We start from the raw sequence: 25689 nt of genomic DNA on the forward strand, positions 1-25689 counted from the left end.
CATCCGTTTGTAGGATAAACTCCTTCCCCCAGTCCGGAGCTACTAGTATGGGGTTTGTGCAAAGGGCTGTCCTCAGATCGGCAAAAGCGGCTTCCGCTGCAGCAGACCATTTTACTATGTCTGGGCCCCGAGCTTTGGTTAGGTCTGTTAATGGGCATGCCCTGGTGGCGAAGTGGGGAATGAACCGTCTATAGTACCCCACTAGTCCCAGGAATGCTCTGACCTGTTTTTTCCGGAGTGGTCGGGGCCACTTCTGTATAGCTTCTAACTTGTTGAGTTGGGGCTTCACCACGCCCCTCCCCACTATATACCCAAGGTACTTGGCCTCAGCTAACCCGATTGAACATTTGGACGGATTTGCAGTCAGTCCTGCCTTCCTCAGGGTGTCCAGGACTGCTTCTACCTTCTCCACGTGCGTCTCCCAGTCGGGGCTATAGATAATGACATCGTCGAGATAGGCTGCCGCGTACTTTCCATGGGGTCGTAACAGTTTGTCCATTAGCCGTTGGAAGGTAGCGGGAGCCCCATGCAACCCAAAGGGGAGAACCGTGTACTGATATAGTCCTTCTGGAGTTGCAAAGGCCGTCTTCTCCTTGTCGGCCTTAGCCAGGGGGATCTTACCCTTGGTAAGGTCAAGGGTAGACATAAACCGTGCCTTTCCCAATCGGTCAATCAGCTCATCTATCCTGGGTATAGGGTATGCATCGAATCGGGACACCTCATTCAGCTTGCGGAAGTTATTGCAGAACTTCGTACTGCCGTCTGGCTTAGGCACTGAAACCACTTGACTGGACCATTGACTATGAGATTCTTCGATGACTCCTAAGACCAGCATCTTCCTGACCTCTCTCCTAATCTCTTCTCTTTTGGCCTCCGGGATCCGGTATGGCTTGATGTTCACCTTCACTCTGGGCTCTGTGAAGATGTGATGGTGAACCTCAGTTGTCCTGCCTGGTTTTTCCGAGAACACGTCCTGGTTGCGTTCTATCAGGCTGATCACTTCTGACCGTTGTTCCGGAGTTAACTCTGAGGATATTCCCACCAGGTCGCGCTGGTTGCTTGTAGGGGATGGTGCCCCCAGCGCAACCACCGGAGCTTCTCTATCCTGCCACGGTTTCAACAGATTTACATGGTAGATCTGCTCCAGCTTCCGGCGACCTGGCTGTCGGACCTTATAGTCGACTTCTCCTATAGCTTCTATTACCTCATATGGCCCCTGCCACCTGGCCAGGAGCTTGCTCTCTGCTGTGGGTATGAGCACCATCACCCGGTCCCCTACCTGGAACTTCCGGGTCCTCACTTGATGATTGTAGTACGTCCGTTGTGCCCCTTGGGCCTTCTCCATGTGTTCGCACACAAGGGGAGCGACTCGGGCTATTCTGTCTTTCATCTCCAGCACATGTTCCACAAAATTTCTCCCCAGGTTCGGCTGTTCTTCCCAGTCTTCTTTAGCCAGGTCCAGTGTGCCCCTGAGGTGGCGACCATATAACAGCTCGAAGGGGGAGAATCCAGTGGAAGCCTGAGGAACCTCCCGTACAGCAAACAGTACATAAGGCAGCAGGGCGTCCCAGTCTTTCCCGTCACGACTAATCACTTTCCGTAACATGTTTTTCAATGTACTATTAAAACGTTCAACAAGGCCGTCGGTCTGGGGATGATAGACCGACGTTCTAAGGGTTCGTATATGGAGCATGGTACATAGGTCCTTCATCAGTTTAGACACAAAGGGGGTCCCTTGGTCCATCAGGATCTCCTTAGGTATTCCTACTCTGGAAAAAATTTGGACCAATTCTTTGGCTATGGTCTTGGACATGGTATTCAGTAGGGGTACGGCCTCGGGGTACCGTTTGGCATAATCTAGCACTACCAGAATGTACTGATGGCCCCGGGCTGACTTCTCCAATGGCCCTACAATGTCCATAACTATTCGCTCAAATGGAACCTCGATAATTGGCAGAGGTACCAGAGGGGCCCTTAAGTATGGTTGGGGCCCATGTATCTGGCATTCCGGACAGGAGGTACAATATTGCCGGATGGCCGCATAAATGCCAGGCCAAAAAAACCTCTGTAGGATCCGATCAAGGGTCTTATCTACCCCTAGATGGGCCCCGAACAGATGACTGTGGGCCAGATCCATTACCGCCCTCTGATGCTTTCGGGGGACCAAGAGTTGTTCTATAACTTGCTCTTGGACCCGGACTACTCTATATAGCAGATTTTTCTTAATCACGTAATATGGCCCGGGGCCCTTAACTCTCCCCTCCACTGGGACCCCATTTACCTCGACTACTTCCCTATGAATATTGTGGTATATGGGATCATTGGCCTGATCCTGACCAAAATTCCCACGTGCGGTCCCCATTTGACCAAATTCTGGGGGGGATCTACCTCCGTCTCCGCTTCGGGGACAGCCCCTGGGGAACCAGGCCCAACGATAGGGTTGTTGATGGCCGACCCAGTCCCGCTGTCAGCCGAGCCCCTCCTTTCCCCGGCCAGCGTAGACTTCTGGTACTGGGTCAGGATCCTCGTCCCCCTCCTTTTATCCACCCTCCATTCCCTCCGAGTCTTCCTGGGCTTCCCCGGCGGGGAGAACAAATCCTGGCTAAACTCATGGAAGGCTGGGGAAGGGTCATCTATCTGGACCACACCTTGGGTCGGTCCCAGGGTCATTATTTTCTTCTACCTCGTCCCCGGGGAGTAGGCCATCAAACCCCGGGAAATCTCATCCGATAAGAACAGGGTAAGGGAGTTTCGGAACTACTCCCACCGTCAACTTAGTGGGGTTTCCGAGAACTTCTATGCTTACGGGGATGGTTGGATAATAGTTGACATCCCCATGCACACAGGATATTCCCGAGCGTTTGGCCCGGGATAGTTGGTCCTGCCTGACCAGCTTCCCCGAGACTAATGTGACTGCACTTCCCGAGCCAATTAATGCCGTGGTCTCTATACCGTTCATCTTAAAGGGTCTAGTGTATCTATGCGGGACCATCGCAACCCCGACCAGACTTATTATATCACATAGTCCCCCTATATCTCCCAGTTCACATTGCATAGGCTCTCCTAGATTTGGGCATTGGGCAGCAATATGCCCCAATTCGCCACAGGCATAGCATCGGTACCCCGCTTGGGGCAGCCCCCTATTTTTCAGGCTGCTGGGATTTATCCCCCAAGTCTTTCTCCCCCAGTCCTCCAGCCCCGCCGGGACTGCCGGCTGCTCTCCCGCCTCCTTCCTCCTCTCCATTGTCCGGCCTGGCATTAGGGCAAACCGGGGCCTTGGCGCAGAGACTGGTCTCCGGTTCTGGCGCCTCCCTTCCTCGGTGGTCCGAGAAAGTTCTTGGGCTGCCAAGTGTCTCTCTATGAGAGCAACTAGTTCCTCACAAGAGGAGGGATCATTTTGGCAGACCCACCCTCATATGTCTGGTGGCAAACCCCTTATATACCTGTCCAATACCAGGATTTCCACTACCTTCTCCGGCCCATGGGTCTCAGGGCAAAGCCACTTCCGGGCGAGGTGTATCAAGTCAAATAGCTGGGACCTTGGTGCTTTGTCATCCCGGTATTTCCACTCATGGAAGCGCTGGGCCCTTATGGCCGGTGTCACGCCTGTCCTCGCCAGGATTTCCGCCTTCAGCTGGGGGTAATCCATAGCTGCGTCTGCGGTCAAGTCAAAGTAGGCCTTCTGGGCCTCCCCACACAGGAATGGGACCAGGAGGCCTGCCCACTGGTCTTGGGGCCAGGACTCCCGCAGTGCCGTCCTCTCGAATGCGAGGAGATATGCCTCTATATCATCATCTGTAGTCATCTTCTGTAAATAGTTGCTAGCCCGTAGCAGCCGGGTCCCCTGGGCCCCGTGCATCAGCGTGGCCAGGGCTTTCAGCTGGTTCACTACTTCATTCAGTGTGGCTCGATCTTGGGCCGCCTGGTTCATCAGCAGCTGGTTGGTCTCCTGTTGGACACGTACTGCCTCTTGCTGGGCCGCCGCCTGTACCCTGGTAGCCTCTTGCTGGGCCGCAGTGGCCTGTAACAGCGCCTTCGCTACGTCCTCCTTTTGTGTGTGTGTGTGTGTGTGTGATTTACCTTGCCCTGAGGTGGCTTGCCACAGAGCCACACTCGCTATGAAATCCCACTCCTGACACCACGTGTGGCAAAGTACCTGCTTCTCCTCAGCTGGCTCAGTCCCTTTTTGCCTTGGAGACACAGGCTTGGGCAAAGTAAAAGCCTTCCCAGTCACGCAGGGTCTGGCTGATCCTCCTCTCAGTCAGCCCCTTGCTGTTTTACTCCCCTTCTGGGGACAGAGTGCAAGTCTTCCTTACTGGAAGAGGGCAGAGCCTTGCTGCACCTATTTGCTGGCAGCTTCTCTGCTTCTCTCACTCCCCCCGTTTCCCTGCCAGGGAGGGTTTAAAAAGGTCACCAGCAATTGGGGCCAGCTGAACCAAATTAGTTCCCTGATAACCCCTGTTCCAGCTGAATCTAATTTCTCACAGCTGTTTCTCCTCAATGGATAGGGAGAAGCCTTTTAATCCCCCTGGGACTAATTACTACCCCCCCCCCCCTTTGTAGCCATTTGGCCTGGGTTTGCCACAAGGGACAGTCCCGATATTTCGGGCTTTTTCTTATATAGGCTCCTATTACCCCCCACCCTCTGTCCCGATTTTTCGCACTTGCTATCTGGTCACCCTAACTGCAGGATCTACACATCTCTAAGGGCTTGTCTACACTACAGGACTATTTCGAATCTACTTAAGTCGAATTTGTGGATTCGACCTTAATAAGTCGAATTTGTGTATCCATACTAAATACACAAATTCGAACTTCTGAGTCCACATTCATGGGGCCAGCTTCGACTTTGGAAGCGGTGCACTGTGGGAAGCTATCCCACAGTTCCCGCACTCCCCGCTGCCCATTGGAATTGTGGGATTTCCCCCCAATGCATGCTGGGGGGAAAAATGTGTCGTCATTGAACCGTCAATCCCGCCCTCCCTCTCTTCCTTGAAAGCGCCGGCGGGAAATCTGTTCGCGCCCTTCTCTGGTCGGTTACAGCGCGGACGCCACAGCACTGCGAGCATGGAGCCCGCTGCGATCATCGCTGCACTTATGGCCGTTGTCAACTCCTCGCACGTTATCGTCCACCTCTTCCACAGTCAGATGCTGAGAAACCGGGCGAAGAGCCTCCGGCAGCGCGGTGAGGAGAGTGGCACAGACCTCTCAGAAAGCAGGGTACGCCGGGCAGTGGAGATCATGGTGGCAATGGGTCAAGTTCATGGTGTGGAACGGCGATTCTGGGCCCGGGACACAAGCACAGACTGGTGGGACCGCATAGTGCTGCAGGTCTGGGATGACACAGAGTGGCTGCGAAACTTCAGGATGCGTAAGGACACTTTCCTTGAACTGTGTGACTTGCTGTCCCCTGCCCTGAAGCGCCAGGACACAAGGATGCGAGCAGCCCTGACTGTGCAGAAGCGAGTGGCCATAGCCCTCTGGAAACTTGCCACGCCAGACAGCTACCGGTCAGTAGCGAACCACTTTGGCGTGGGCAAATCTACCGTGGGGATTGCTGTCATTCAAGTAGCCCACGCAATCGTTGAGCAACTGCTCTCAAAGGTAGTGACTGTCGGAAATGTCCAGGTCATCATAGATGGCTTCGCGCGATGGGATTCCCAAACTGCGGTGGGGCTATAGATGGGACTCACATCCCTATCCTGGCACCAGCCCACCAGGCCAGCGAGTACATTAACCGAAAGGGCTACTTTTCAATGGTGCTGCAAGCTGTGGTGGACCATAGGGGACGTTTTACCAACATCAACGTCGGGTGGGCGGGCAAGGTTCATGACGCGTGTGTTCAGGAACTCTGGTCTGTTTAGACGCCTCCAGGCAGGCACTTTCTTCCCGGACCACAAAATAACGGTTGGGGATGTGCAGATGCCTACAGTGATCCTCGGGGACCCGGCCTACCCGCTAATGCCCTGGCTCATGAAGCCCTATACAGGCGCCTTGGACACTGAAAAGGAACTCTTCAACTACCGGCTGAGCAAGTGCAGAATGGTGGTGGAGTGTGCTTCGGACGTCTCAAGGGAGATGGCGGACCTTACTGACTCGCTCGGACATCAGCGAAAAGAATATCCCGTAGTTATTGCTGCTTGCTGTGTGCTCCACAATCTCTGTGAGAGCAAGGGCGAGACCTTTTGGCCGCTTGGGAGGTTGAGGCAAATCGCCTGGCTGCTGTTTATGATCAGCCAGACACCCGTGCTGAGAGAATATCCCAGCGGGAAGCGATATGCATCAGGAGGCTTTGAAAGCGAGTTTCCTCAGAGCAGGGTAACCTGTGACTGTCCACTTGATTTTAAGAGAGCCTGATCATAAACCAAGTTTTCCCCACTTCCCAAGGACGTTTTAAAACTAAGGACATGTTTTAGTAATTAATAATAAATCTTTCGTTGACTTTGCATTTCTGTTTCTTCGTTGAAACATGGAAGCATTCGGTGCTGGTTAAGGTGTGCACTGATGGGGGGGTTTGCAGGAAGGCGAGGGTGCCGTCCTTGGATAGGGGTTACCATGACGGCTGTGGGTTTGGGCGTTGGAAGGGTGAGGGTGTGGGGAAGGGTGAGTATCTGCCCCTGGATGAGGTCTCTTTGGGGCTCGGGGCACCGGGAGGATCGTGACTACGGTCCAAATGCATGTGAAGGAAGCCTGCCTTTACATTCGGGATGTCAGGCACCAGGACCCTACACATCAAGGAAAGACCGGGCAGCATACACCACACAGACTGTCCCTGGTGCCTAGTGACTGCAGTCTGTGTGTGCCCTGCAGTTGACCCTGCCCCCAAGTCTGTACCCTGGTAATGTGGGCTATGCACTGTAATTAAAAATCCCCACAAAGTCTTCTGACACGAGAAACGTGGCGGAAACAGAGAGTAACAGCAAACCGCTTTTAATAATGTTATACACAGTGGGGGTTGAAACTTGGATTTGGGACTGGGTGATCCTGTAAGGGAAGAACTTCTACAAATTTACAGCGAGAGGTGTCTTGTACATTAGCGCTCTGCTGCGGTGCAGTGACAGTTCCCACGGCCCCTACCGCCCCTCCTTCTTGTCACTTTGGGTGAGGGGGACAGGACTTCTTGGCGTTGGAGGCGGTTGCAGATGCACTGCAGGGGCTCTCTCCTCCTGCCTGTGGTCTTGCAGAACATCTACAAGGCGCCGGAGCGTGTCCGTTTGCTCCTCATTAGACCAAGCAGCGTTTGAGTCGCCTGCTGGTCTTCCTGCCGCCACCTATCCTCCCGTTCCAGGTGTGTGCGATGCTGCTGACACAGGCTCTCCTCTCGACTGTCTCTGCTCTGCCGCCTCCGCTCTGGAGCTGGCCATCAGTTCCTGGAACATGTCGTCCCTTGTCTTTTCTTTCGGCGTCTAATCTGAGCCAGCCTCTGCAGTGGGATGGCGGGGCAGTCCGTGAAGGAGCCGAAGCTGTGTGATGCGAAAAAGTAGGTGATTTCCTTGAACAAATACATGTTTGCCAACAGTAAACACAGTCTAGTCATTTTCAGTTAAGAAGACCAAACAGGGAACCAAGTCTCAGGAGATCTCGGAACTAGTCCGAGCTTTGAATACGCTCTCATTGGCGCGATTGCACTGGATAGCGCTGCGAGGAGAGACAGCTGCATCCCTCTTGCACAAAGTCCTGGTAAGCCTTACAGTACAGACTGCTTATCAGATAGTGCTTAGCTGTGCTCTCCTGCTGGAGGCAATGTGCAAAGCAGAAAAGATGAGCGTTATGCGGCATCTCCCGCCAGTGACCGCGAAAGACCCTGTATGCTTTTCCTCTGAGGCCTGCAACACGTGGCTGTTAAGCGAGGTCATTCTTATGCAAAGTAAAACTCTGTTAAGCGAGGTCATTCTTATGCAAAGTAAAACTCTGTTAAGCGAGGTCTTTCTTATGCAAAGTAAAAGTCTACCATGCACAATAGTAACAGTACACTAATTCCACTAATTAGATGCAGCACTTCCACAACGACATCACCCTGAGGCGTGTCAGGCGCACACAGAGAGCGGATGTTAATAGAAGCCCTGCACAGACCAGGACCCTACGCTGCCATGCTCGTAGAGGCGATGGTCCCCTCTACCTGAGGATGGCATGGCGCGGAAGAGTGTGCTTCAACGGAGCACCCAATAAAGCACCTCTCCCAAGAAACCTCTTGCTGAGGCTTTTCCAGCTGCTCTCTGAGAGCTTTTTTGAAATATCCCCAGAGGACTTTTGCTCCATTGCTGTTTGTGTAGACCTGCTGTTTGTTTAGTTTCATATTTAAAAATGTTTATATAGTATTTCTATTTTTTATATAAATCCCTGTTTCTTAAAAAAATAAATGGTTCCCTGTTTGTAGCACTTACCGCCTGATCCTTCCCCTGATTCCGAGTCCTGGTTAACGGGGGCGGTTGGTAGGGGATCTCTGTGAGGGTGATGAAGAGATCCTGGCTGTCAGGGAAAGCGGGAGTGGGTTCGATGTCGCCTGCGCCGTCCTCTAAAGACCCTTCCTCATCTTCCCCATCGGCGAACAGGGAGGGGAACTGTCCCGGTACACTATTCCGTCCTCGGAGTCCACCGTCACTGGTGGGGCACTGGTGGCAGACCCACCTAGAATGGCATGCAGTGCCTCGTAGAAGCGGCATGTCTGGGGCTGGGCTCCGGAGCGTCCGTTTGCCGCTCTGACTTTTTGATACCCTTGTCTTAGGTCCTTCACTTTCACGCGGCACTGCATCGCATCCCGGCTGTATCCTTTGTCTTTCATGGCTTTAGAGACCTTCTCGAAGGTCTTCGCGTTCCGCTTGTTGGAGCGCAGCTCCGAGAGCACAGACTCCTCGCCCCACACAGCGATCAGATCCTGGACTTCCCGGTCACTCCATGCTGGGGACCTCTTTCTATTCTGGGATTGCCCGGACTCCTCTGCTGGAGAGCTCTGCATCGTTGCAGGTGCTGCGGAGCTCGCCCCGATGTGCAACCAGAACGTCAGATTCAAACCGCCCAGACAGGAAAATGAATTCAAATTTTCGCGGGTCATTTCCTGTGTGGCTGGCCAGAGAATCCAAGCTCGGACTGCTGTCCAGAGCGTCAACAGAGTGGTGCACTGTGGGATAGCTCCCGGAGCTGCTAAGTTCGATTAGCATCCACACCAAGCCTAATTCGAGCTAGCAAGTGCGAATTTAGCGTTACTCCACCTGCCGGGGTGGAGTACCAAATTCGAACTAAAGAGCCCTCTAGTTCGAATTAAATGGCTTCCTGGTGTGGACGGTTGAGCGGTTAGTTCGAATTAACGCTGATAAATTCGAATTAAAGTCCTAGTGTAGACCAGGCCTAAGTGATACTATATAGACCTGTAAGAAATAGACTATTGAGGACTTAAGAAAGTCATGTCCCTTCCTATTTTCATGGCCTATAGAGGCTATTGCAATGTGGATGATGGGGCTGGTAGGTTTAGCTGGAGCTTTTCCTCAGTAGATGAGACAGATTACAGTTGCTATACAAATAGATTGACAAAAGTAAAGCAACATTCCCTAAGCCTGGCCATGGCAGATATAATTGCTACTGGCAGCCTTTTCCCCTTCTCAAGTTTCTCTGATCGTGCTTCTTGATAAAAAAATAAAGGTTCATTGCTCTCCCTGTTCTGTAACTGTCATATGATTAAGTGCCCTAAGGGCAATTTCACCCCACATCCCTTAGCATAATAGCAGGAAATGATGTAGTTCATGCAATTTTGCACATTTGATCTTAGTGCAGCATGTGAAATGTCAAAAAAATAAAAATAAAGTACAAACGTCATCTTAACAAATGGTCTAAGCAGTGTCTGTACTTGACATTCTGGATCTCAGCCAACCACTGTATACACGCATTTAGTAATAAGGTTACAGACTGCTTCACTCCTGCAATGCTGTAGGTAGAGGTAATCTGCATTCAGTTGGTCTGTCTTCACTTCAGCTTTTCTTAACTGAATTTGAATGAAGTGTATTCTTAAGTTTCACTCTCACTATTCCATGGATTCTTTTTAACCAAACTGTTAGATCCTCAGCTGGTACAAACAAGTGTAGTTTCACTAAAAATCAATGGAGTTACACTAATTCAGACCACCTAAGGGTCTGGATCTTTACTTCCAATGGCAATCATGCCTCTTAGTTGTCTTTATTAGCAAATGCATTTACTGGTAGGAATGTTCTCTGAAACAGAATTAAGTCAACAGAAAGTGAAATTTGAATTTTATTCAGTTTATTTTTAATAAATCACTCATTAACCATCAACTGCAGCAGTGACTATTCACAGCAGAAGCCTGATTCTAAGATTTACTAGTGTCCATTTATTTCAGATATGGAACCTTGCCACAGTTGTTTGTTTTGTCATATCAAAATTATATTGCTGTAGTGCGCTGGGGTATATCTGAAGATTAGCCAGAAGATGACGCTAGAACAGAATGTGCCACCACTCCATTAGACACAATCTCTCACTGGAATCCTTAATGTCAATGCTCTATGATCCACTGTTCATTATCTTCCAGATGGAATTCAAGATATTGGTTTTAAACTATAAATCCCTAGGTGTTCTAGGATTTGGTTATTTGAGAAGCCACCTCCCTCTCTGTGCAATAACTGTGCAGCAACAACCAATGGAAATGCTGAAGCTAGAGTTCATCCCTTCCTTGGTTTTAGATGAGATAGGGCAGCTGGCAGGGCATTTTACAGGAGTAGTCTGCGACTCAGGAATTCACTTCCCCTATCAATCTGCCTGCACCTAATTAGCCTTTCAGATACACTGTAAGACCCATCTTTTTTGTCCTCTCAGACATTTACAGAAAAATCACAGACACTTCTATTATAATGTAACCCTTCTGCCTCTCTTTGTTAGCAGCAACAAAGGCCAGGTTCAGTATCCAGGGGTTCCATTTCAATAACACAATGCAAAACCGGCTCGAGCCCCCACCCAGTGACCTGGGACAATTACATACCACCCCCCGGACGCCTCTAGGAGGCAATGCTTCCCCTCTCGCAAGCACAGAGTCTGAGTGTAGCAAAATTCTTTTAATAAAAGGAGGGAAACAATGTGGCATCATATTGGGGAAACACCACAAACAGGATTCATAATGTAAACCATGAGCAAAAGACCCACCAAGTAAGTTTGGCAATGTCCTTTTCCCCTCAGGGTCTTAAGTCCAATCACCTCAAAGTCCAACACCCAAAAGTCTCTGTCCCTGGTCAGTGCCGCCCCAGAGTTCAACAGTTTATCTGCAGAGTTTTATCCCCCCAGCCAGGATGGAAATGGGGTGGGGGCACATAGGGTGTTAAGGGGCACCTTATGTGGGCCGGGCCGACTGCCCCACCTCTCCGTGGAGTTTTGCTGCAGCCTTCACCACGACTGGCTCCACTCCACCAGCTGCGCCGCTCCTCCAGCCAACCCATAAGCCGCTTCAGCCGTCCCCGCAAACCACTAAAACACAGCTACTTTTTTCTATCTTTTTATCCTCCTGCACTATAATTTTGCCTCCTGCACCTCTGATTATAGTTTTATTTTGTAAGATAGAATGGAAAACTGATCACTCCAGTAAATTTGATCAGTTATCAGTTTTAAGCCTGCTTTATAAACTTTCCATGCTTGTCCAATGTAGGGCAAGGAAATGCTAAAATAATTATTTGACCTTTAAAATCATCTACGGCAGTGGTGGACAACCTGTGGCCCATCAGGGTAATCCGCTGGCGGGCCACGAGACAGTTTGTTTACATTGACCATCCGCAGGTACAGCCACCCGCAGCTCCCAGTGGCTGCGGTTTGCCATTCCCAGCCAATGGGAGCCCCAGGAAGTGGCGCAGGCCGCAGGGACGTGCTGCTCCATTTGCCTCCCCCAGTTGGCGGCCCTGGGATGGGGCAAAAGGGATAGCGACATTAAAGCACTGCCAGTACCGGCAGCCACTTCTTACCAGTACGCTGTACTGGCCCACTTTCACCTCTGCCTTCAGGAGCAACTTTAGTTGCCTAAACCACACCTCATCACTACACTGCTATTTATACCTGTGCTGGGGCAGGGGCTACAGGGGTATGTACTTGTAGCAGGGTGGACCCTGCTCCGGGGGTTTAAGGGGTTAAAAGTGGCCTGACAGAGCTGGGCTGATTGGGAAAGTGGCTGCAGCTGGAGGCCATGCCCCAAACTGAAGCCCTGGGGCTTATAAGAAGCAGGGAAGCCAGAGCCCAGACAGACTCTCTCTCTGGCTTCAGAGAGGGATGGGCCTGGCTGCTTAGGGCCTGAGGCTAGATACCTGAGTGAAGCAGGGCTGGGAACAGTCTGAGGAGCTAGGGAAGCTCCAGCCTGGAAAGCCCCAGGCTGCGGCCTAGCAAAGGGCCAAAGGTACTGGGAGTTGCAGAGGGCAGCCCAGGGGTAGGACAAAGCAGCAGGTCCAAACCCCTATTGCCTGTGATGAGTGGGCTGATACTGCAGTCTGCCCCAGGGTGTGGGGCTAGGCCATGACTGTCAGTGGCCACTACTGAGGCAAAGTGGGGATAGTAGGGTGGGGGTTCCCCTGGGAGGGGGGAGACCCAATTATAGTTAAAGGGGCACCGGGTCCTGGGAGGGACAAGGGGCCTGCGAACAGGGGGACCACCAGCCTGCCGAGGGCGCTCCAGGGCCGGACTTAGTGAAATTCCGGGACCAACCAACAGGGGGCGCGGCAGGGGTGAGTACCGCCCGTTTACAGTACTCTATATGCCACCAAAACAAGAGCGCAGTGTAGATGCACCCTACCTGAATGCAATTTACCAGGTTGTTTGACAGCATATTGCACTGCACTGGGATGGAGCCAGGACTTCTCTCTCTGTCACCTTGAAACTTACATATTCTACTTGCACTATAAACAACTACCAACATTTCTGAGAGTCACCAAGTAAACTCAGCCTTCAGACTTTATTTAGAGTTAGGAACTTTGTTTGTTTTATGACTTATCTATCCTGGGCCTAATTTTTCTGTAGCTCTGCATCTGGAAGATGATCAGGCTTCTAGATGATGTATAATGTACGGGGGAAATGAGGGAAAACAGTTTAAGAGTGCTGGTTCCTCATGGAACACAATCAGCATTTCAAACTAAATGTGACAAAGTGGAAATTTTTTGTAATATTTTTATGAAGCCTGTGTGTGTCTCAGTTTCCTCTGTGTGCTGCACTGTTACCTAGGAGGTAGAAAAGGGCAGTTTGCTCTCAGGGCAGGCAAAGAGACATAGATATGGGTATCACCTCAGTGTCTGGGTATTACATCCCATATCAATGAGAATATAATGGCAGATCCAGTTGCCCAGATATTGATACCTAACAACTAGTGACCCAGACACTTCCCCACCTCTCAGAGGGTCTAAGCAGCATTTCCCCAACTCAGGGGCAAAAAGACTGGAGAAGTGTGAGGTGGGGGATAAGTGTTGACTGCTGGAGGCAATTGAGAGCTCTGACCCAGGATTCAGACCAATGAGGTCAGACAGATGGAGAGACAGGCCTTGAACAATGGGTTCACTACAGCTTGTTTGGGCACTGGGCTACCCAGAATGGACAATGCTTTAACCTTCATTCCTCTATGCTACCCTGAGAATTCCCTGTGCTATGGTCCAGATGACTACTAATCACTCCTGTTTTCACAACACTGTGCGAGTGTCACCGCAAATGCTTGGCAAGGTGCATTAGAGCGTGAATGTCCATCGAGGGTCTGTCTCAGACTCACTGAACGGAGCTCACATTATGAAGGAGTGCTGCCCGTCCAGAGGTCCAGTCTAAGGAGGCAGTGAAGCACGTAGCTTACCCTGGAGGAAGCTGAGACCACTTAGGGGTCTGGCACTCTTGAAGGAGTTCCTGCTACAGACTGTTCCAAAACTGGGGCTGTAGCACCAAACCTGTGGATCCATGACACCAAGGATAGTTTTGTTGTCCTTTTTCATGCATATGCAAGGCATACACAAAAGGGAGTGCTACGATCTTACATTACTAACTGAAGTTTTCACAGTGGTTGAACTTTTTGGACACCCCTCCCCCCCCCTCCCCGACACACACACACACACACACTGTTCAAAAGGGTGTAATTTCTAAGCCCTCTGTATCCCTACTGTTTGAAGTTGTTGTGGTTCAGGAGCAGACATTTTATTTTGATCCCTCTTTCAAACAGACATCTGATTCTCTGTGCTCTGTATTACAGGTGTTCACATATTACCATCTGAAGTAAAGAATCCTGTGTCTTCAAAGAACCGAATCTGAGTTTGAAGTGTGTCACATTTGGTGAGCCACCCAGGAGGGTTTGTGAGCTGCTGGTCCCTGAAGCTGGAAAACAACCCTTCCAGGCAGCAGAGTCTAGAAAGTAATACAGCTAACAGCTGCAGTGCTGAGCGGTGCAGATGGATACACTGAGCACAGGACACAAAGATGGTTGATGCTGTGCTGGAAGAATCTATGCATACAGCTAGAGAAGCAGTTTTACCAGATACAGAGAAAAGATCTCATTATTTGTTCTCAAATATTTCAGGAAATAAGCAAAGCAGATTATAGGAAAGACCTGGTCAATACTTCAGGCACATTAGTCAGTACTTATACAGTGAGGCTGTTGCCAGTTCGGAAGATCAGGGCATGTCTGTGTTTCTAGACCAAAAGGACAGGATATGGCAAATAGTCAATCCACCTCTAATGAACGACACAAAAGAGAATGCAATACCAATGAGAGAAACAACAGTGGTATGAGCTCTGCAGTGGGCACACCTGATAAGGAAGGATTTCAAAGTGACAGAACATATTGGAGGTTTGAATTGGAAGGATGGACTGCATTTTTCTAGTCTGGTCCATAAGATAGAAACAGGACTACAAAGGAGCTATTCAGAACCTAAAGTAATAGAGGCAGTGGGTAAGCAATTTGCCCGGGAACAAGTCTTTGGAGCTACTTGGAAGGAAATAGTACTGTGACTAGGGCCCTATCAAATTCCCGATCCATTTTGGTCAATTGATGTTCTTTATCTCAAAAATCACTACTCACAGTCAAGTTGGTACTACCTGAAAGGTACCAAAAACAAGCTCCTATGCAGAGTTACAGAAAAACATGGGTCACCTACATGCTGAGTTATTAACATTGCTAGAGACCACTTTTATTGGCCTCATATGAAGGAGGATATTGAGCACTATGTAACTCAGGTCTGTCAGTGCCTGAAACAGAGGAGACTGAGCCAATATACCAAAGCTCTTTTACATCCTATTAGTAACACAGAACCATTTGAACTAGTCTCAACTGATTTTCTTCATTTTGAGAAAAGCAGCGGGTATGAGTATATCCTGGTCATTACGAACCACTTTACCAGGTTTGCACAGACTTATAGAATCATAGGACTGGAAGGGACCTCGAGAGGTCATCTAGTCCAGTCCCCTGCACTCATGGCAGAACTAAGTATTATCTAGACCATCCCTGACAGATGATTGTCTAACCTGCTCTTAAAAATCTCCAATGATAGAGATTCCACAACCTCCATAGGCAATGTATTCCAGTACTTAACCACCCTGACAGTTAGGAATTTTTTCTTAATGTCCAAACTAAACCTCCCTTGCTTCAATTTAAGCCCATTGCTTCCTGTCCTATCCTCACAAGTTAAGAACAACAATTTTTCTCTCTCCTCCTTGTAACAAGCTTTTAGGTACTTGAAAACTGTTATGTGTCCTCTTAGCCTTCTCTTCTCCAGACTAAACAAACCCAATTTTTTCAGTCTTACCTCATAGATCATGTGTTCTAGACATTTAATCATTTTTGTTGCTCTTCTCTGGACTTTCTCCAATTTGTCCACATCTTTCCTGAAATGTGGCCCCCAGACCTGGACACAATACTCCAGTTGAGGCCTAATCAGCACGGAGTAGAGCAGAAGAATTACTTCTCATGTCTTGCTTACAACACTCCTGCTAATACATCCCAAAATGATGTTCACTTTTTTTGCAACAGTATGACATTGTTGACTCTCATTTAGCTTGTGGTCCACTATGATCCCCAGATCCCTTTCCGCAGTACTCCTTCCTAGGCAGTCATTTCCCATTTTGTATGTGTGCAACTGATTGTTCCTTCTTAAGTGGAGCACTTTGCATTTGTCCTTATTGAATTTCATCCTATTTACTTCAGACCATTTCTCCAGTTTGTCCAGATCATTTTGAATTATAATTCTATCCTCCAAAGCACTTACAACCCCTCCCAACTTGGTATCATCAGCAAACTTTATATGTGTACTCTCTTTGCCCTAGTCTACACTACGAGGTTAGGTCAAATTTAGCCGTGTTAGGTTGATTTTATAAGCAATCAGTCTACACAACCAACACCGTTCCATCGTCCTAAAGGCCTCTTAAAATCAACTGCTATACTCCTCCCAGGCGAGGGGATTAGCGCTAAAATCTACCTTGCTGGGTCGAATTTGGGGTAGTGCAGACACAATTCGACAGAATTGGCCTCCACGAGCTATCCCAGAGTGCTCCAATGTGACCGCTCTGGACAGCACTTTGAACTCTGATGCACTAGCCAGGTACACAGAAAAAGCCCCGGGACATTTTGAATTTCATTTCCTGTTTGGTCAGCATGGCGAGCTCAGGAGCACAGGTGACCATGCAGTCCCAGAATCGCAAACGCGCTCCAGCATGGACTGAACAGGAGACACTGGATCTGATTGCTGTACGGGGAGAAGAATCTGTGCAGGCCGAACTCCGATCAAAAAGAAGAAATGCTAACATAGATGCCAAAATCGCACAGGGCATGATGGAGAGAGGCTACAACAGGGACACACAGCAGTGCCATGTGAAAGTTAAGGAGCTCAGGCAACCCTACCAACAGACAAAGGAGGCAAACGGTCACTCCGGGTCAGAGCTCCATACATGCCGCTTCTATGATCAGCTGCATGACATTCTGGGGGGGGGGGACCCTACCACTACCACACCACTGTCTGTGGACACCTGCAAGGGAGGAGTCTCATGCAACAGGGAGGAGAATTTTGTGGATGAGGAAGAGGAGGAGGAGAAGGAGGAGAATGCACAGCAGGCAAGTGGTGAATCCGTTCTCCCCAGCAGCCAGGACCTTTTCATCACCCTGGAGCCAATACCCTCCCAAGGCGGGTTCCTAGACCCTGAAGCCGGAGAAGGCACCTCTGGTGAGTGCACAGTTGTAACTACACTAAAGGGTTTAAAAGCAATTGTGTTTAATGTTTGATTTGCCCTGAAGAATTGAGATGCATTCGTGGCCAATACAGCTACTGGAAAAATCTGTTAACACGTTTGGGGATGGAGCAGGAATCCTCCAGGGACATCTCCATAAAGCTCTCCAGGAGGTACTCTGAATGCCTTTGCACAAGGTTTCTGGGGAGCATAGGCACCAACTCAGTGGGTGCTCCGGCCACGGAGTACCCACGGGAAAAAAAATTGGTGGGTGCTGAGCACCCATTGGCAGCTCCCCGTGGCCCCGCCCCATCCCCCTGCTCCAACTCACCCTTGCCTCTGCCACAAGCATGCCGCTGCTTCCTGCTTCTCCTCCCTCCCAGAGCTTGCGCAGTGACACAGCTGATTTGCAGGGCAGGGAGGGAGAGGGAGGAGGAGGAGGAGGAATGCCGTGCGCTGGGGGAGAGGCGGGGCCGGGGGGGATTTGGGGAAGGGATCCAATAGGGGCATGGAGGGGGCGGAGTTAGGGCAGGGAATTTGGGGGTGGGGGTGGAATGGAGGCGGGGCCAGGGGCAAGGATGGGTTGGAGTTGGGCAGGACCAGGGGCGGGGAAAGGGCAGGGCACAGGCACCCACCAGCACTGGAGAAAATTGGCACCACTGCTGGGGAGGGCTGCCTTATTTCCTCCTCCACAGTAGGACACTTTACCACACCAAGCCATTAGCAAGTAGTCTGAAATCACTGCAGCACAAAGCATGGCAGCGAATGGTCCTGGGTTTTGGTCACATTCAAGCTACATTATGTCTTTATCTTTCTGTGTTAGCCTCAGGAGAGTGATATCATTCATGGTCACCTGGTTGAAATAGGGGAATTTTTGTAAGGGAACAATAAAAGGACCCCGTTCATGCTGGGCTGTTTGCGCTTGGCTAAAAGGGATCATCCCTGAGAATAGCCATGCGGTGGGGTGGGAGGAGGGGTGTGCTGCACATCCACCCCAAAACCGAAGCCCCTCCTTTTAAATGGCAAACCCAACCAGCATTGCTTGCTATGGGAAAGGAGAGCGCTGCAGTTTGAAACCATTCCCAACTGTTAGGGAGGCGGAAGAAGCCAACCCCGCATACCTTTTGGCTTACCATGGCTGCCTGGAAACCGAATTCTGTTGCCCAGCCATGTGTGACCCTACCGGCAGGTGCTCAATATAAAAGGCAAAAAGTGACCTTGTACCTAAAGCACATGTGCTGTTTGCTGTAAATTGCTTGATTCACTGTGAAAGAGTCTCTCTTTTGTTCTCAGAAATCTTAAATTTTACTCTCCTTTTTATCCCCCCACAGGTGCCAATGTTTCTATGCTCCCCCTATCATCTCCATCCTTGAGGTTATTGCAGATTAGAAGGCAAAAAAAAAAAAAAAAAAAGAAGGTTGTCATTCAAACAGTTTTGATTTGTAGTGTGGCTACAATAAGTAATGCGGCCTTGCCCTTCCCTCCTTCCCGACCCCAATACATTCACTTGCTCGTAGGCACCAGCTGGGGGTCAGGCCATTAAAATACTTGTGAAAAGTAAGTTTTGAATTGCATATTTGATTGGTCAAAGCAAAGTTTGCAATTTATGCTACGTTGGTTAGTTACATCCAATCAGAGACAGATATAGTGCAGATTGCAAATATGTAAACAATATGCAAATCAAGCATTATTCACTGAAGACATTTACAAACAATTACAAACAACGAATCATTTCATTATTTAGCAGTCTGTTCACTAACAGGGAAAAAAACAAATTTCTCAAATAATTTGCTCCTTTCTATTGTCAACAATTTTCCTCTGAATGTTGAGATTAGTAGACACTCTAATGTCCTGATTAGTCCCTGTATGTTTCTTAGGAGAGGCAGCAGATTATGTTTGCAGTTGTATAACTGAACATTGTAATTAATGTCAAAAAACAATTAATTTGACTTGGGGCCTAAAAATCTGATTTAGTTTGGGGAAATTAGATTCTGTTTGTCACTAAGGGAAAGGGTAATAATATAAACAGTTACATTGTCAAATAAATTATGATAATCTTTGTTGAATAAGGATATTCTAGAAGTAGTTTTGATTCCAACTAGCAAGAGGAATTCCACTAATAACTGAATAATTAGCAGTATTTGCAAGTCAAACAAATACACAGTTGCTTTGCTTGATCACTGAAGCATCTCTGCCTCAAGAAAAGCAACTCCCAAGAGTTTTATATGCAGTATGCTCTAGCCTATATCAGACACAAGAGCTGAAGCCCTAATGTATATAGGCAATGCCTATCTTGAAAATGTATTTTCTTTATCATCCTCACCATCTCCAGAAAGTAACACTAGAGTTCAAGCCATGGATCTCTGTCTTTCAAAGATCTGTAGTCCTAGGAGACAGAATGATTTTCAACTATAAAAAGACTATATGTACAGCTAAAGCTGAACCTGTCTGATCCATCATCAGTTTCAGAAGTGGATGAGATGGAGGCAAGAGACAAGTAAACAAAAATCTAGGCTCTAGTGGGAGCTAGCAGATTGCTATGGCAGAGACATCTGTGACTGACTCATTGTCTCTCATATGCTCACTGAGATAAATTTACCAAGCAAAGATTTTTAAACTGCAAATGTGCAGTTATAATATTGATGGAATTTTAAACCTGTTAGAAAAATATCAAATTTCATTTACATTTTTTTCATTATGGCAGTATCATAGTGTTATGCTGCAAGGTATTAATGTCAGCCATCAATCACAGACCTGGTAAAAGTCAATAGGTGTACTAAGCACCCTTCATTCAGGCTAAATGAGAGAACAATTAAATGCCCCCTTTGTTTGGTGAGAGCTGAAACAAAAGCCACCACCCAAGGCAGGAACCAGCTTGGCAAAGACCTGAGCATAACCTAAGTCATGAGACCTAAGGGATTTTCCTAGAGACTGATTGCAAATGCCGGGGCTGCTACCTTGATTGGTTGCAGGAGCATGAGAGTCAGAGAGAGAGAAAAACCAGAAAGCAAGGAAAAAGCCAGCAGATAGTGGGTGTAGCAGTGGTGCCTGGCCCTGGGGAGGAAGCCAAGGGACAGAGCTTCTTTGGGGGCAAAGTCAGGGGCACGGGAACAAGGGGGACTATGGGACCATGGCCCTCCCACTTTTTACTTGCTATAAGGGTGAGCAATGGAGGACAGGAGATGGGCCTCAGAGGGAAGGGGCAATGCAAGGGGACGGGACCACAGTTTGGGAGCCAGTGGTCTCCCCCCCCCCATTTTTATGGACCTTCTGCCGCTCCTGGGCAGAGTACTCATTGAAAAGAAAGGAATGGATTTCTGAACAAGGAAATTTCCTCTCATTTGTTCCTACTGTGTTCAGGGAAACAGGACTTTGTGTACATTCTTTGTAAATAAACAGGATTGCACGTAAGAAATACCTGACTCAATCAATTTCTCCTCCAAATGGAAACAATCTGGCAGTGTTGCAAATATTGCCTAATTACTCAAGCCACAGGGTTAAGAATTAGACCACAAGAATGGAACATAACATTAGAGCTCCCTGGGAAACAGAGAGATAGATCATAAATGCACAGGGGTGATCTCAGTGGCTTAGGTGATCTCAGTGGCTTAGGCTTAGCACTTAACTTTATACATGCAAGTAGTCCCATCAATTTCAGTTTTTTTGCTGGATTGGGGCCTAAGCCACTAAGATAACAGTGCAAACTGGTTTCATAATGCTAACCATATATAATTTGGACATTCTGAACGTATTAAACAGTCTACTGAGAACAGCTCTTTTTAAGCATCTGAAATGCGTCTTTCTATTCAAAAGGGAATTTTCCACAGATTTGCAATAAAGTCTTCGATTTGAACTCAATGTCACAAGATATTAATAATTTCTAGACAGGTAATATACCATACAAAAAAACCTTACGACGTTCTATAGATATCCTAGAATGTATCCAATAGACCAAAGCCCCAACTATAACAGAAGAGCTGGCAGTTTAATTACAAAAATATATTAAATACTTTATGCTGCCAGCAAAACAGCCTCCTTTTCATTTGTAGGAATTGCTCAGGACTAAAAATTGTTTCCATGATCTCTCCAGATTGCCAAACTAGGTATACAAGAGAGCCACGTTACACGGATTCCCTTCCTCCAGAAATGACTTCTTTTACCTATAGAAAGCTGGGACTAGAGTGAAGAAAAGTTAAAAAGCAGAGCTAGTTGAAAATTCCAAGTTTTCATTCAATCGGAAATCCAATATTTCTACAATTATTTTGATCCAAAATTGGGAAGAAAAATTGAAATATCAAAAAATTGAGAAACAGGAAGTTCAGAATAATTTCAGTTTAAAAGTATCACAGTGCTTTGATTCAACAGTTTACATATTCTCACATCTAAATGTTTTATTTAGGTTTGTTGAACTAGATCAACACATTTCATTTCAGCTTAGTTTGACTTTATACTGTGTTGCCCTGAGCTGCCTCAATGACTCATGAGGTTTGTTGTCCAGGTGTCTCATGCCCCAATTATCCTCTATGGGGAAAAGACCTTGGGCAGACTACATCTTCCATGATGTACTGCAGCAGTTCAACCAGATGGGAGACAAAATCAAGCCAGGGCTTACTTGTCAAAACAGGAAGCAATGTAACACCTTCTTCACTCAATTTGAGCTTGTTAATGGATTTCAACCACATAAAACACCACTAAATAAGAATTCTAGTGCAGTCCGTGGGCACCCAAATTCTCACCCCAGCACTAATGAAAACTGATCTACTATACATTAATAGCTAAAATAATTGTACTTTCTGAGTGAACAGTTTGAAACTCTGTATATAAATCCACTATCAACAAAATGACTAACAATGATTATAGAATAAGAACCACTAGGCTGTTGTGGACACCTGCAGAGAGTCCTTCACTTTGTCCATAACCTTCAAGTTATCAATAGACTCAGGAAGACAATATGTACTTGTGTTTTTTCCACCTTTGGAGGATAGCAGGAGTCCATTTATCCAGGCACATACATTAAACATAAACCAAAGTATATTTTTCAAAGAAAACCCTAACACAATGGTGCCTATAGGCCCAAATGCCTGACCGTATGGAAATGTAAATGACTCTCTGTTCTGTGCTTTGTTATGCTACACAGGAAAGTAAGTACATGCCATGCTCCACATCTCCTACTACATAATCATCAAGTGCACAGAACTCTGCGAGTGTGGTCAGGACCCCAGGATACGATGCACAATAGACCAAATTGCAAATGCCACTGTTTACACTTGAAGCCTTGCTGTATAAAGTGCAGCCAGAGGAACCACAGCTACCTACTGCATGAGGGAAGTGGCTATGGATTAGAAGCCTACATCCAAGTACTCAACACATAAGCAATGGTCACATGGGGGAAAATCCATAGGTGTAAATGGGGGCAAGTCCACTAAAGACACTATCTGACTTGAGCAGAGCTGTACACTACAGCAATGCAAATAATCGATTTTTTGGCTTGCTGGCCATTCCGAAAACATTTATTTTGGGTCAACACAAAATGAATTTTTTTGGTAAACTGGAAAGTGGCAAAATATTAGTTTCAGGTCAAAGTGTTTTGTTTCAATTGAGCTTTTTAAAACAATTTTTAATAAAATGGAAGGAAATGTTTAAATGAAAAGTCTAAATGAAAAATTTGATTTTTTCCAGAATGTATGGAGTTTTTCAACCAAAACTATTTGGCAAAATTGATACTGGTTCATGGTATGTTTCAGCTGACCCAAATCTGCATTTTTTTGCCAAAAAAAATGCAGCCAAAAATTTTCACCCAGATCTACTGCACACACTTATACCAACTCTGAATTTAAGGGTCTAAAAGACAACACACAGCAAGATTGTTGTGATGCAATTTCACTACCTTCTCACCTGTCTTCCCAGAACACTCCCTCCTCCCCGACAGAGCGTTGATGGTGGCCTAGACATACCACATCCATACAGGGCACCTGTCTTAGGTATTGAGCTACATGCTCTTTGCACAGAGGCGGCTGAACCTTTTTAGGAACAAAGTCCAGTTTTCATGCAAATACATTTCCATAGAACCAGTGATACAAAAAGCTTATACAGGTTATAGCCAAAACGGCTTTACAAAGTGAAAGCCATTTTGAAGCAGTAGCAGAGATTTAAGGTAATGCTTCATGACTAAAAACTAGCAAACAGCTTCAAAGTACATCATCCTGTATAGTATGCTGCCATAATGAAATATTTTCAATGATCTTCTCCTTTCAGATGGGCAATTTATTTCATGATGATTAATTCCTCACAACCATGCAACACCAGTAAATGTCATGCTCCATAATAAAAGTAAAATGTTCAGAAAGCAAAGGAAAGCTTAACAGTCATACTCCAAGCATGTCAGATACAGGTCTGAAACTCTTAAGATTGTCAGAAGTTCTCACTCAGGCACCCCAGGCAAAAGTATCATTTAACCCTAAACAAATTTCACTTTAATCCAAAACACAGGTGTGTGCCCTAATGGGAAAGAAATTACAACGGAAGAGGATATTAAAAAGCTAAAAAGAAGAAATTTGATGTGGAAGGTAATGCCAGCTTTGAAAAGCCAGATGCCATAATGAAGCTTTGAATGAGGTAATAGAACTTGGTTCGCACAAAATCAATGCTAAGGTGTGCATACCCATCTGGGTTATGCTTTGAAAAAGAAAGATGTTTTACTTACCCCCTAAATTACATGGAAATGTTCCTATTCTGCAAATTAGAGGCTCTCTGCATTGATTCATCCCTCATCGAGGAAATCAGCAACTCTACCAGAAAGATTCTGTCAGCTTCTACGGAATCCACTGACCTTCGTAATGAAATGTGAAGGTTTAGAGCCTAAATAAACGTACGGTGCTGACAAGAGAGGGTCTTACAGGAGTCTGCTGCCAGAAAAAGCACATTGGTATCAAATGAGAAAAAGTATTCCAGCATTTAGAAATCTAAAAGATTGCCTCACATTTGCATATGCTAATAGGCTAGGGCCTCTCATGCTCAAGGTGCCATTCCTTTTCTGAAGAGTGACTCTAAAAATAGCATTGGGAGGTTCCATGTTTATTGCCTTCATAGATCTCAGACATATCAAGGTTGATTCTCCACTGCTTTGCACCCGAGGATGTCATTAGCCTCTGTATAGACCAGGGGTAGGCAACCTATGGCACTTGTGCCGAAGGGGGCACTCAAGCTGATTTTCAGTGGCACTCACACTGCCCGGGTCCTGACCACTGGTCTGAGGGGCTCTGCATTTTAATTTAATTTTAAATGAAGCTTCTTAAATATTTTAAAAGCCTTATTTACTTTACATACAACAATAGTTTAGTTATATATTATAGACTTATAGAAAGAGACCTTCTAAAAACGTTAAAATGTATTACTGGCAAGTGAAACCTTAAATTAGAGTGAATAAAGGAAGACTCAGCACACCACTTCTGAAAGGTTGCCAACCCCTGGTGTAGACTAAGAGAGAAGTGGGTGTAAAATAAGCATGGGAGCATTTTATATCTATTTTACACCGGTGGGAATGACAACAAAAGATAGAAGCAGCATGAGGCAGACACCCTGGACTGGAAAATTTTAGCCCAAATGGCTGTAAGCAATAGAAAATAAAGGTCTTAGAGTGGAAAGAGTCTGGCAGCCTTAACTGTAGGTCTCACGACCTGCATCACCTATAACTAAATTATAAAATGTACTGTTCTCAATTCAATGCAAGCTGCGGGTGGTCCGTTTTTTATTCCCTGCCCATCCTCCTTGAAAAAAAAAAAAATCAAGTGACTTAAGTGCTTAAATATAGACTTAGGAGAATAACTTAGGCTTCTATTTTTTAAAGTCTTGGCCCAGCACTTCCCTGCATGAGTTTAGATCCTAATCTAATCAGGATGTTTTCGGATGTTCCCAGAACATTTTGGATAATGTCTATCTACTCTGTCTTTTTGTTTTGGATTCATCACTGTGGTGATGATGTTTCCTACCTCTGCAGGAGGGGGATGAGGGCTCTGGCTAGGGGGTGCAGGCTCTGGGGTGAGGCTGGGGATGAGGGGCCTGGGGTACGGGAGAGGGCTCCAGCCTGGGACAGGGAGTTGGGGTACAGGGGAAGTGAAGGCTCCGGCTGGGGCCAGGGATGAAGGGCTTGGATGCACGAGTGGGCTCTGGGCTGGGGGGGTTGCAGGAAGCAGGCTCTGGGAGGGAGTTTGGGTGCAGGAGGGGACTCCAGGCTGGGGCAGGGGGTTGGGGTGCAAGAGCAGATAAGGGGTCCCAGCAGCGCTTACCGCAGCTCCCAGGAAGCAGCCACCAGGTCCCTGCAGCCTTTAGACACATGAGCAGCCAGGGAGGCTCCACGGGCTGCCCTCACATCTGCTCTCACACCCCCACAGCCAGGGGCAGCTCTAGGAATCCCGCTGCCCCAAGCAGGGCGGCGCGCCGCGGGGCGCGCTCTGGTGGTCACCGGTCCCGCGGATCCGGGGGACCTCTTGCAGACATGCCTGCAGAGGTTCCGCTGGTCCCGCGGCTCCG

At 47.6% G+C, this 25689-nt stretch overlaps 1 protein-coding gene across 8 annotated transcripts in view; it reads right to left on the minus strand.

The window, feature by feature from the left end:
* The window catches only part of LOC120396608 (opsin-5-like), an 89593-nt gene that overhangs the window by 42851 nt on the left and 21053 nt on the right, over positions 1–25689 (minus strand). Inside the window, exon 1 of one of the 8 annotated variants that reach the window (XM_039521608.1) lies at positions 23864–23883. The exons of the other annotated variants lie outside the window; for them this stretch is intronic. The gene's annotated coding sequence lies outside the window, so the exon portion shown is untranslated. Of the gene's footprint in view, positions 1–23863; positions 23884–25689 lie in introns of those variants that run through there. 8 annotated transcript variants of the gene reach the window in all.

The sequence above is a fragment of the Mauremys reevesii genome, linkage group 2 (assembly GCF_016161935.1).
Source record: "Mauremys reevesii isolate NIE-2019 linkage group 2, ASM1616193v1, whole genome shotgun sequence".
Lineage (NCBI taxonomy): Eukaryota > Metazoa > Chordata > Testudines > Geoemydidae > Mauremys > Mauremys reevesii.